Below are 12,349 nucleotides of genomic sequence, written 5' to 3'. Positions count from 1 at the left end.
GCTGCCAGACCTGTTGACCTATTCCAGCAATTTCTGTTTTGTCATCGTCTACACTGCTTTGCAATCCAGTTGAGCACAGATTGAAAGGGTTGAATGGAGAGTTCTCAAATGTGTAGTCAATGAGCCAAGCCTGCAGAATCGGATTTTGGATTTCTATACCAGTAATTAGCCAGCTTAGCTTCCATGTTCATATACAGTAAGTTCCCTGTGAAGTAGATAACTTGGATTAAAGTCAGCTCAGATTGATTTCATGGCTCATTTCTTCTCCTTTATAATATCTGTTGTGCTTCAATTAGAAATAGAATTAGATTTTATTGACACTTGTACAGTACAGTGAAAAGTGTACAATGTCACCATTCCCGGTGCCATCTTAGGTCAAAGGTACAAAATCTTTAGTACAAGGTATAAAAATAAAGAAACAAAGTTTAAAGTTAAACATTACAGTCCTTAATATATAAAAAATTAAAAGTTAAATATTACAGTCCTTCTTAATATTAAATAGAAAAAAATCTTACTTTTAAAGCTGACAGTAGAAAATTCAGTTCACTTTAAATGACAAAATAATTCCCTTGCTTGCTACAAGGGTCAACTAGTAATCATGTTTATTCTCAATTAATTTTGCACATCATAGCTAAAGTAATCCCTGCCCAGCTCCCGAGTTCGTAGAATCAGAGAATCCCTACAGTGTGGAAACGGGCCCTTCAGCCCAACAAACCCACAGCGACCTTCGGACCATCCCACCCAGACCCATACCTCAGTAACCCAGCTAATCTACACATCCTTGGACACTACGGGCAATTTGGCATGGCCAATCCACCTAGCCAACACATCTCTGGACCGTGGGAGGAAACCGGAGCACCCGGAGGAAACACACACAGACACAGGGAAAATGTGCAAACTCCACACTGACAGTCACCCGAGGGTGGAATCAAACCCGGGTCCCTGGTGCTTTGAGCCGAGCCACCATGCCGCCCCATTTATCGACAACTTGGTCCCTCACACAGAAAGCATTATTATATGCTGTGAAATTCCTTTTTTATTTAAAAAATACTCTTTATTCATTAAAAAATCTCTTTATATATACCTTATCTCAAATGAAGTTCGTTTCTGTACAGTTGCATATCAAGTAAACAAATAAAACATTGGTGTTTGATCCCCTCCAAAAACTCAGAGTCCTTTCTTGTACGTACCACACTGATATTTACACATGTTTGACACACTGGGAAGATCTGATAACTGAGCAGGCCCCCATTTACCTTCAGCAGTTGCCTTGGCAGCAGCTGCCCGAAGCTTTAATGCGTCCCTCAGCACATAGTCCTGGACCCTGGAATGTTCCAGTCTGCAACACTCAGTTGAGGTCAACTTCTTGTTCTGAAAGACCACCAAGTTTTGAGTAGACCAAAGTGCATCTTTCACCATGGTGGGCAGCGCCAGAGGAGCGGGAAAGTTGACGTTTTGGGTCAGGACCCTTCTTCAGAAAACGTAGCCTGACCCAAAACCTCGGCTTTCCTGCTCCTCTGATGCTGCCTGGCCTGCTGTGCTCCTCCAGCACCACAATGTGCTATCTCTGACTCCAGCATCGGCAGTTCTTACTATCTCTCTTTCACCACATAGATGGTTTTCCAAGCACGGTTGATGTTTGTCTTAGTGTGCATCCCGGGGACCAGAGCGTACAGTGCAGAGACCCGTGTCACAGAGCTGCTCGGGATGAACCTTCACAAAAACCCTGAATCTTTCTCCAGGCTTTCTTTGCAAAGGCACATTCCAGGAGGAGATGTGTGACAGTTTCAGCTCCCCCACAGCTGCTTTGAGGACAGTGTGCAGTTGTGCAGATCAACTGGACGTGCATAAGGGATCTCACTGGTGGTGCCCTTCTAACAGCCAGCCAAGCGATGTCTTGGTGCTTTTGGAAAGTTCTGGTTGAGAGGCATTCTGCCAAATGACTTTGACAGTCTGCTCAAGGAACCATGTGATGAATTTCACTCCAATGAAGTCAAGACAAGAGCAGAGCAGGGCAGAATGTTGGAGATGTGAACGCATTATTGTAAAAGGCATCTCACAAACCCTAACTCCTGGGAGTTGTGACATTCAGACCAATCAGATTGTTGAAAGAAAACCAATCAGATTATATACTACGAAAGCCAATGTTTAACTTACCATAACTTAGAATTATTTAAAAAATCTACTCTTTTTCCTCAGGCATTAAATACAGTGAGAAATCATCATTAAGAAATGACTAACATTGTCAACTTTAACAGTAAATAATAGACTTAATAGGCTTATGCTAAAAAATTACACCACTTATATCGTTTCTCTTCAATGAATGGGGATATTTGCATTTCTTTATAAATAAGCATTGCTGATTTGCTTATATGTGCTGAGAAAAAATGAATAATAACAGAAGAAAAATTATATTCAACATTTTTGTTTGTTAGCATCGCTTTAATGTCGAGTGAGATTACATCATGTGATGTTAGTAATGAATTCAGACATTTCGTATGACATTATTGACTTTTTAAAGCACACGTTACTAATTTAAAATAAATGGGTTCATGCCTTTGTTGTAATAGCAAGTAAAAACAATTTCATGCAACTGCATTCATGATTCCCTCCTTTTTCCCTTATGTTGACCATAATGTGATTTGAAAGCATCTTAATAAACAGGAAATACTTACTGCCCCCTTAAGAGGAAAGCTATTAAACCACAGCAGAATACTTCCCTGTAAGGTGAAAATAACATAACAGATGGTGAATTTCCACGTAACTCATTTTGCATGCACTGCCTCAGAACATTTCTGAAAGATATGCGATGCTGCATTAATGTAAATTATTTCACAATCCTTCCAAAGGAATTTAACACACAAAGGTGGAGCCAGATTCCTCCATGTTGTTTGCCAGTGAGAAAGGGCAATGCACTAAACATCTGTGTATATGCCTGTCAGCCTCGTCCTGTCCGTTGCCCATTTAAGCTCTCATCTGCAGCAGAACCCATTGGTACCTTCAATCCCCTGTCAAAAAGCAAATCATAGAATTCCTACAGTGTGGAAACAGGCCCTTTGGCACAACAAGTCCACACTAACCCTTGGAGCATCCCACTATAACCCACCTAATCTACACATCCCTGCATGCAACAGGCAATTTAGCATGGCCAATCCACCTTGCCTGCACTTCTTTGGACTGTGGGAGGAAACTGGAGCACCCGGAGGGAAATCACGCAGACACAGGCAGAATGGAGTATTGCGTACAGTTCTGGTCACTGCATTATAAGAAGGATGTGGAAGCTTTGGAAAGGGTGCAGAGGAGATTTACTAGGATGTTGCCTGGTATGAAGGGAAGGTCTTATGAGGAAAGGCTGAGGGACTTGAGGCTGTTTTCGTTAGAGAGAAGAAGGTTGAGAGGTGTCTTAATTGAGGCATATAAGATAATCAGAGGGTTAGATAGGGTGGATAGGGAGAGCCTTTTTCCTAGTATGGTGACAGCGAACACGAGGGGGCAAAGCTTTAAATTGAGGGGTGAAAGATATAGGACAGATGTCAGAGGTAGTTTCTTTACTCAGAGAGTAGTAAGGGAATGGAACGCTTTGCCTGCAACGGTAGTAGATTCGCCAACTTTAAGTACATTTAAGTCATCATTGGACAAGCATATGGACGTACATGGAATAGTGTAGGTTAGATGGGCTTGAGATCGGTATGACAAGTCGGCACAAGATCGCCGGCCGAAGGGCCTGTACTGTGCTGTAATGCTCTATGTTCTAATGTGCAAATTCCACGCAGACAGTCGCCCAAGGATGGAATCGAACCTGACTCCCTGCTGCTGTGAGGCAGAAGTGCTAACTATTGAGCCACTGTGCCACCCCTGCCCTCCCTCTCCCTGCTCTACTGTAGACCGAAAATTGATTGAAATTGTCACTCCCATTACTGAAAGCAGACTTGAGCAGCCTCCCCAGTCCTTTGGCCATCTCCTTGTCAAAGTCTCAACACCAGACTCTCATGAATCCTAAAGCTTTTACAATTCTCTCCAATAGCACTTGGCTCAGCATTGCCACTCATGCATCAACCCAGTAAATCTGAGTCATAAGCACTTCATCCAAAGGTGAAAAACCCAGGGCAATAACCATGGATGGCATGAGTTATGGAAGTGTTTGCTTTGCGTCTAAGTGAAGGCTCAGATGGGGGCATTTAAGAAAGGGTATTAACAATCCCCATGCAGTTCTAAATGGTTTAATGTCACCATCAACTCATTCTGCACACTCTCAAAGCTAGCGCCAATACAGTTAAAGCACATCACACTGTCTGAAGGGAGGAAGAGCAGGCCAGTGAGGAGGTGAGCTCTGTCTGGTATGGGAAGTGAGCAGGGCATTTGGGGTTATGAGCACTGTCTGGGAGTTGGGACGATAAGGGTGTGAGCAATGCCTGAGGTGGGGTGGGCTGGGGCAGGAAAAGGCTGAGCAGTGGGTGAGGCTGTGGAAGGGCATGGAGTAGTGAGCCCTAACTGCCCCTCTCCCATCTGCTCATATCCTCACTCCTCATGCTTCCTGACGGTTCTTCCTCACTAGTGTTCACCCTCACTAATGCATAACCTGTCCAAGACAGCACTCAGCCCCACAAATCCACCATCACCCCAGTGCTCACCCCACCCTGAGACAATGCTGTACCCCATTGCAAAACCCCAAAGTCAATGCTCATGCCCTCACTCTGCTGAATCTGAACTCCACTCCTGACAATGCTCACCCTCCCACAACTCCCCTGTAACTAGCTACCCTTTCTTACACCCAGGGGTGAGAGAGGGGGTGAGTCCTATCAGGGGTGGTAAGGGATGAATACTTTCGGGGGTGGTAAGGGAAGGGGGTGAACACTGTTGTGGGGGTAATGGAGGGGGTGAATATTGTTGGGCAGTAATGGAGGGTGTGGATTTTTTGGCGGTAAGAGAGGGGGTGAATACTGTCACAGTTGAGGGTAGTGAACATTGTTGAGTTGCAAATCTGGAGCAGGGACATTGTCAATGGACACGAGGGAGGAGTTGAATATGATCAGGGTTTAGGGGGAGTATGCAGTTTTGTAATCCACATTATTGGAGGAATGTGATTGTACTGGGGAGAGTGCAGAGGAGGTTTATCAGCATGTTGCCTGGACTGGAGAGTTTCATTTCTGAAGAGAGATTGGATAGATGGGGGTTGCTTTCCTTGGAGCAGAGGAAATTATGGGGGATTATGTGGGGCATAGACAGGTTGGACATGAAGAATTTCTTCCCCTGGATGGAGGGATCAATGACAGTGGTGTCGGATTGAAAGTTATGGGGTTTTGAGAGATGTGAGGAAACACATTTTCACCCAGAGGGTGGTGGGAATCTGGAGCTCAATGTCTGTAGGGATAGTAGAGGCAGAAACCCTCAAAACTGAAGAAAGATTGAGATGCACACTTGTATTGACAGGATGCTGGAAGAAGGGATTGGAATGGTGAGGTGGTTGTTTTTGACTGGCCGCAGATTTGATGAACCTAAGGGCCTTTTACTGTGCTGTAGTCCTCTATGAACACTATCACAGGGGGCCAGGGGAGGGTTGAATACTTGGGGGGGTGTGGAGGAAGGGGTGAACACTACAAGAGGCACAAGAGAGGGATTGAACACTATTGGAAGGTCATGGAGGAGTTGAATATTGACTTGCTGAAGAGTGGAACGTTGTCAGGGGTTGAGGAATAGTTTGAGGGAAGGGATGAGGGAGAGGGTCAGGGTGAAGGTGGGAGTGAACATGATTTGAGGAGAGGGTGAAGACCGTCAGGGATTGAGAGAAGAGGTGAGGGAGAGGATGGCAGAGATGGTGAATGTGGTCTGGTTTGGAGAAGAGGATGAAGAACGTCAGGGATTGGGGAGAGGTGAGGGAGATAGTGAGTGTGGTCTGGGTTGGAGGAGAGGTTGAAGATTGTCAGGGATTGGGGGAGGGGATGAGGGAGAGGGTGAGGGTGAAGGTGGGAGTGAACATGATTTGGGTTGGAGGAGAGTGTGAAGACTGTCAGGGATTGAGGGAGGGGGTGATCGAGAGAGTGAAGGAGATAGTCAGTGTGGGTGTGGCCTGGGTCGGAGGAGAGGTTGAAGATGGTCAGGGATTGAGGGAGGGGGTGAAGACTGTTGGGCTGAGGGGTACTAACCCTGAACAAAGAAATGTTGACCACAGGATAATGAAGAATCGCAGACACTAAATTTGAAAACAGAAATATCTTCTGAAAGAAATCTGGAATCGCACGAGTTCATGTTTTGGGTCATTCATACTCTTTTCAGAATACAGCAACCACTGCTGTTAAAAATAGATTCCCGACACCACCATAATGGGTATGGGCCCGAAATGTCAGCTTTCCTGCTCCTAAAATGCTGCTTGTCCTGCTGTGTTCATCCAGCTCTACACCTTGTTACCACCAGGGAACTGTTGGGATTTAGCGAGTCTGAAGTCCCAGCAGAGTCATAGTTCTTACTGCCTCAAAATGAACATAAATCATTTCCTGCAGCAGTAGAAAATGCCTTGTTTTTTGCAACAGAAGCTCTGAGAGATGTCAAAATTGCAATGTTTTGTTTGACTTTTTTCTTTCCCTGCAAGGACTGTACTGAACTGATTTAAAATATTTATTGGAACTTACAGGCGATTTCACAAATAAAGTGTATGTTTGAAATAAAAACAAAGTCGGAGGGGAGTGCCAATCTGACAGAAAGTGATGCTCCTTGGAAGTTTCGGACTGAAGTTACACCAGTTGCTGTCCCTGAATCTGCTGTTACATCAATGTGATACACCACGGGTTCTCGTTACTTCTAGTACAAATGTAAGTGAACCATGTTCTTGCAATTACATCATGTACTGCAAATTGACATTGAAATGTGTGCTGTAACTGTTATTTTGTCGCTTTTTGGAATGATTCAAAAACTGGATATATGTGTGTTGCTGCAGTTGCTCTGTACTACCCAGGCATTCGCTCTTGAATTCTCTGCCATTTCTATGGCTACAGATTATCATAAGCATATACCTCTTCCAGTTGAGGAATCTATGAGAAGCAAATATTTAAGAGCTCCTCATTTTATTATAAACATATTCCAGTTTAAATATTAATGAGGAGCAACAACAAAGCCAACTTGCATTTATGTTGCATCTTTAATGTTATAAGATACTGAGACAGATGAAAGGACAGGTGACTAACAACTCAATCAAAGAAAATGGCCTTTCAAACCTTTCAGGAGAAAGAGAGGATTGGAGAGTCAGGATGGGTTAGGAAGGAATTCCAGAGACCAGACAAAATCAGTGAGAGGTCAGAATGGTGAAAGTGTAAAAGACTGCAGACGGTTGTGGCGTTGGAGGATGCCAAAGAAGTAGGGAGAAGGGGACCCGATATAAGAATTTAAAGATGAGAATGAGAATCTTAAAATTAAGGCAATGCTGTATAATTAGGCAAACTTAGAGCAGCGAGCATAGGGATGATAGGTGAACTGAATTCAGTGCAAGTTAGAATACAGAAAGCAGAGGATGAATAATCTAAATACAAAATGTTACAGATCTATGGAAAGAGAAACAGATTGAACATGTCATACCCAATAGGAAGAGTCTGCCTCCACAGATGCTGCCAGACTGGCTGAGTTTTACTGGCATTTTCTGTTTCTTTTTCTGAATAAGCTTCTATTTATGAAGGGTGTAGGTTGGGATACCAGCCAAAAGTGCATCGGAACTGTTGAATTACGTTGTAACTATAAGTGCACATTTGATGCTGCTTGAAACTTTATAGATTATCTGATCAATATTCAGACTGAGTAATAGGTCATCTTCACAATGATTCCATAATGTAACACTGTCTCAAGCACTTATCACAAGGACGTAACTTCCAAAAGCTGTAAGAATGTTAAAGTGGCATCTGTAACCTTTAGATGTCGTCAATCCCAAAGGAAATTTCAATATTCAACCTATAGCATTCAACACATACACACAAAAAAAGACTTTATATGATGAGTTACAAAGAAATTCGTACCAGAATGGGTTTCCTTTTGTGCTCATTATTGTGATATTGTTACACTTGGTACTTAATGAAATCTTGCAAGTGCACTTTAAAGAGCCTCATTTTGTAATTCCTTAATAGCAATGGAAATATTATTGAACATAAATCGAATACAGTCTGACAGCTAATGTTAATTCTGCTGAATTAACATGGTCAAGCCAACAACCATTTACACAGCCTCATAAAATATAACATCACATGTAATAATTCATTTCATCATATGGATGAGATGATTGCTCAGCGTAGTATTTTGCTAATGCACTGCATTTAGTTTATGCAATGTTACATTGGTAACAATTTTTCAGAGAGATTAGAGGCTAGATTATACCAGAGGAGACTCACAAGAAATGCCATTTTCAATGCAAATAAATATTTTCATGATTTATTGACTTTTGTGATGAATGGAATCACATTTTAATTTTGCCATTAAGGCAGAAAACTTCAAGGAATGCAAAACTATTAGACAGGAGGCTGCATGTGATTCTCTTAGAGTTATTCAGAACTCTGTGTAAAAGCTGCATGCTCTAAATTACAATCAAAAGACATTTCCTAAACTGCATAATTCATGCACTCTACTGAGCAGAGCTCTCTTCTGAAAAGTCCAATTTATTAATATAACAAATTAATGAATAATCAAAACTTTGAGAAATCCACGATGCAATGTCTTTAAATGTCAATTAGCACGTGGAAATTGAGTTAACATTTTAAGTTTTTGATTTCATTAGTATCTTACAAGTACAAATTCTTAGCCATAGAGTTCCAGAGTTTTATCGCTCAGAAACTGACCCTTTGGTCAAACATGCCCATGCCAACCAGATATCCTAAATTAATCTAGTCCCATTTGCCAGCATATGGTCCATATCCCTCCAAACCCTTTCCATTCATATATTGATCCAGATGCCCTTTAAATGTTGTAGTTACACCAGCCTCCACCATTTCCTCTGGCAGCTCATACAATACACGCATCACTCACTCTTCTATGAGACACAAAGCAATTGGCTGGAATAACATGAGTAGGTATCAGAGTTACATGATGAGGGTCTAACAAAAGTGACAAGTAATGAGAAACTATACAAAACTAATTAAAGCAGAGAGATAATCACAAATAATCAAGATAATAGTGTCAAAACAAGACAGTTAGGAAAATATTACAAACATGGTAATGTATGGTGGGGTGACGTGGAGCGTAACATGAACCCAAGATCATAGACATTCTCATGAGTGCAGAACTTGGTTATCAGTTTTTGCTCGGTGATTCTGCATTACCATGTACCTTGAAGGCCACCTTGGAGAATGCTTACCTGAAGATCAGAGGCTGAATGCCTTGACTGCTCAAGCGTTCCCCAACTGGGAGGGAACACTCCTGCCTGGTGATTGCTGTGCGGTGTCAATTCAATCTTGTCATAGTATCTGCATGGCCTTGCTGATGTACCATGCCTCAGGGCATTCTTTCCTGCAGCATATGAGGTAGACAATGTTGGCTGAGTCATATGAGTGCTTACCCTGTACCTGGTTCCATGTACTGTGTACCACCCACCAGGTACACGGTACGTACTCAAGCGACTTGTGTAATCTCTGAATTTGTCCACTCCAGTCCCACACCAGCATCTCCACATCATCACTTAAAATGGAGAGAACCTATATTAGAACATATGACTGCTCCATTCTCATATGTTATCCTGGCTTGCCTGGTATCAGATCCAAGTACTTCCCATGTGCAGTGGGTGTCCGTGGTTGCTGGGCAAGGATATCTACAGGAAGACCACAGTAAGGTTTTAGTAATGTTATGAAAATGGCAAATCCAGGAAATGTGAATTTAAGTTCTATGGACAAGGGAGGTTTGACTTAGTGAAAGACAAATTTATCTCTTGCATCATTAAGATTTTCTTTACAGACCTATGTAGCATGGCCAACCGAACAAGGAGCAATGCAGGCAAAGACACAGCAACCATTTAATATCCAATTGGATTAATCAATGGAGAGAACTTTGGACACTTGGGGAATGGACAATTTTAATTAGGTGGAATAGTTTCATTATCTGTAGTCACCTTCTGATCCTGTAATTGTACTTTTGTTGTTCCTCCTAATTTCTTTTCTTGTCCTTTAGGTCTCAAGAGCATTTGTGCCAATGGTTGTAAACTTCACCAACACAGTTGCAGGCCTCATGGTTTTCCCAAAGGATGTGCTTTCATGTTAAAAGAGTAACGAGGAGATGTTCACTAGTTCATCATGCTCTGTGTCCTCTGACCTGCACAACTGCAGTCCATACTTATGGCAGATGGATAGTAAAGAATGTAAATCCTATTCTCAGCGGAAGCTGAGATGGAGGACCCAATAACATACATTGCAATTCACTGATCTACGCTCACTGAAAAGCACACCAGTTACAGTATACCATGCTTTCAGAGGTACTTATTAATTTTCTACATGTAAAGGGCATGTGGAAATTAAAGAGAGAATCTTGTCCAAAAAAGTTCTACAAGACTAACACTTCCCTTTGCTGACATAGTTTCATGCTACCATCAACTTTCCATTCATTGTAAAATAGGTACTATGAAGTTAAGTGAAAGAGAAAACTAAACCACAATGATTATTAGTATTGTAGCCTGATTAGCTGTAAGGTAGAACATTGGTAAAGTAGAAACTGAAAGAACTGCAGACGCTGTAAATCAGTAACAAAAACAGAAGTTGCTGGGAAAGCTCAGCAGGTCTGGCAGCATCTGTAAAGAGAAATCAGAGGTAACGTTGGTGACCCTTCCTCGGAACTGTTTTGGATTCTGAGGAAGAGTCACCAGGCCCAAAACATTAACTCTGATTTTTCTTTGTTGGGATTTGGAAAGGCCTAAGAGTCAGAATGACCAGGAATCTGGGTTGCTTTTGTCAACTATCTTGAAGGAGCATCACCCATGGTCTGCATGGATTTTAATGAAGGTTCAATTATCTCAGTGACTTTCAGAGAAGAAATATCCCAATCTATAAGGTCTTCTGCATGTCATTCCACCAGCTGATCACGGAAGGTTTTTGACAAAAAGCAGACCAGTATAGAGGGCAAAACAGTAACAGTAAATGTTAAAAGCAGAGGAAGATAATTACTCATTCAAAACTGACACCAGCATCATGAGGCCAGGGGTTGACCATGCAACCAAACTACAGGTATTCTCTGAGGAGGGAGGGTCAGAGATAGAAATTGTTATAGTCATGCAATTTGATATAGAACATTGTTTAGAATGAAGAGATAGACAGCATGCAGTTATGTAGCATACATTCATGTTTCGTCAATGAAACATTTTTGAGATGCAGTCCATATTGCTTTGTAATCTAACATGGCAGCCAATTTAAAATCATAAAGGCCTCACAAGCAGTGTTGGGACAAGTTTGTCTGTATTGATAAGAGTGATTGAGGGATAAATTACACCCAAATCACCAAGATTTCAAATATTTCTCTGGGATGTTTTATGTTCTCCTGACAAGGGAAGTAGGACCTCCAGCATCTGACAATCTAGCACTCATTTAACACTCAACTGGAGTGTCAGCTTCAATTACGTGTTCAAGTATGCAAATAATTATTACGTGTAAAGCAGAGTTATGCCTGACTGATGTGTGGCTTTATTTGGTCGAACAAAATGTGTTATGCATAAATAACTGCATCACCCAAAATCAGTGATGCTTCATACAGCTGATTAAATTATGCTTGCTTTATTTAAAATGATAGCCCAAAATTATAGATCAGGCTAGCAATAGAACTGCAGTTCACAGGAAGTGCTAATAGCTTTCAAAATAAAATTTACAGCAATCTTCTGCTTCCTTTGGCTGTACCATTAAAGTTTGGAGCAGCCACCACAAAGTCACACTGGACAAAGGCTGCTAGGGCCATTCCAGTCATAGTGTGCAGAGGATCTGATAATTTATAGAACCCTTTGGGTTGTACATTAGTCACTAAATGCATACAGTAAATGTCAAGTGTATTACATCTAGATTGCCATGTGCTTAATGGAGAAAAGTTGTATTTTAGTGCATTTTCCAAAATCTCTTCTGAATGCACTTCTATGGATTTTATGAATAAAGTATATTTTTGAAAACAAAGTGGCTTATGCATGTGAATGTCGAATTGTACCCTTTCAATTTAAATGCTTTGTCGTTCATTGCTTATGCATAATTCTGAACTTAGCCAGATTACTGCTGACTGTTCAATGTGGAATAAAAACAGTAGGTGCACAGACTGTGCTGAAAAATTAACCCATGATATAGTTTTTGTTGGATAAATCCTCACATTCTGAAAATAATTTTAAGTTCCATTTCTCATTTATTGCATTTTAATACGAGAA

The sequence above is a fragment of the Stegostoma tigrinum genome, chromosome 15 (genome assembly GCF_030684315.1).
Source record: "Stegostoma tigrinum isolate sSteTig4 chromosome 15, sSteTig4.hap1, whole genome shotgun sequence".
Lineage (NCBI taxonomy): Eukaryota > Metazoa > Chordata > Chondrichthyes > Orectolobiformes > Stegostomatidae > Stegostoma > Stegostoma tigrinum.
Note: the sequence above shows the minus strand (reverse complement) of the source record.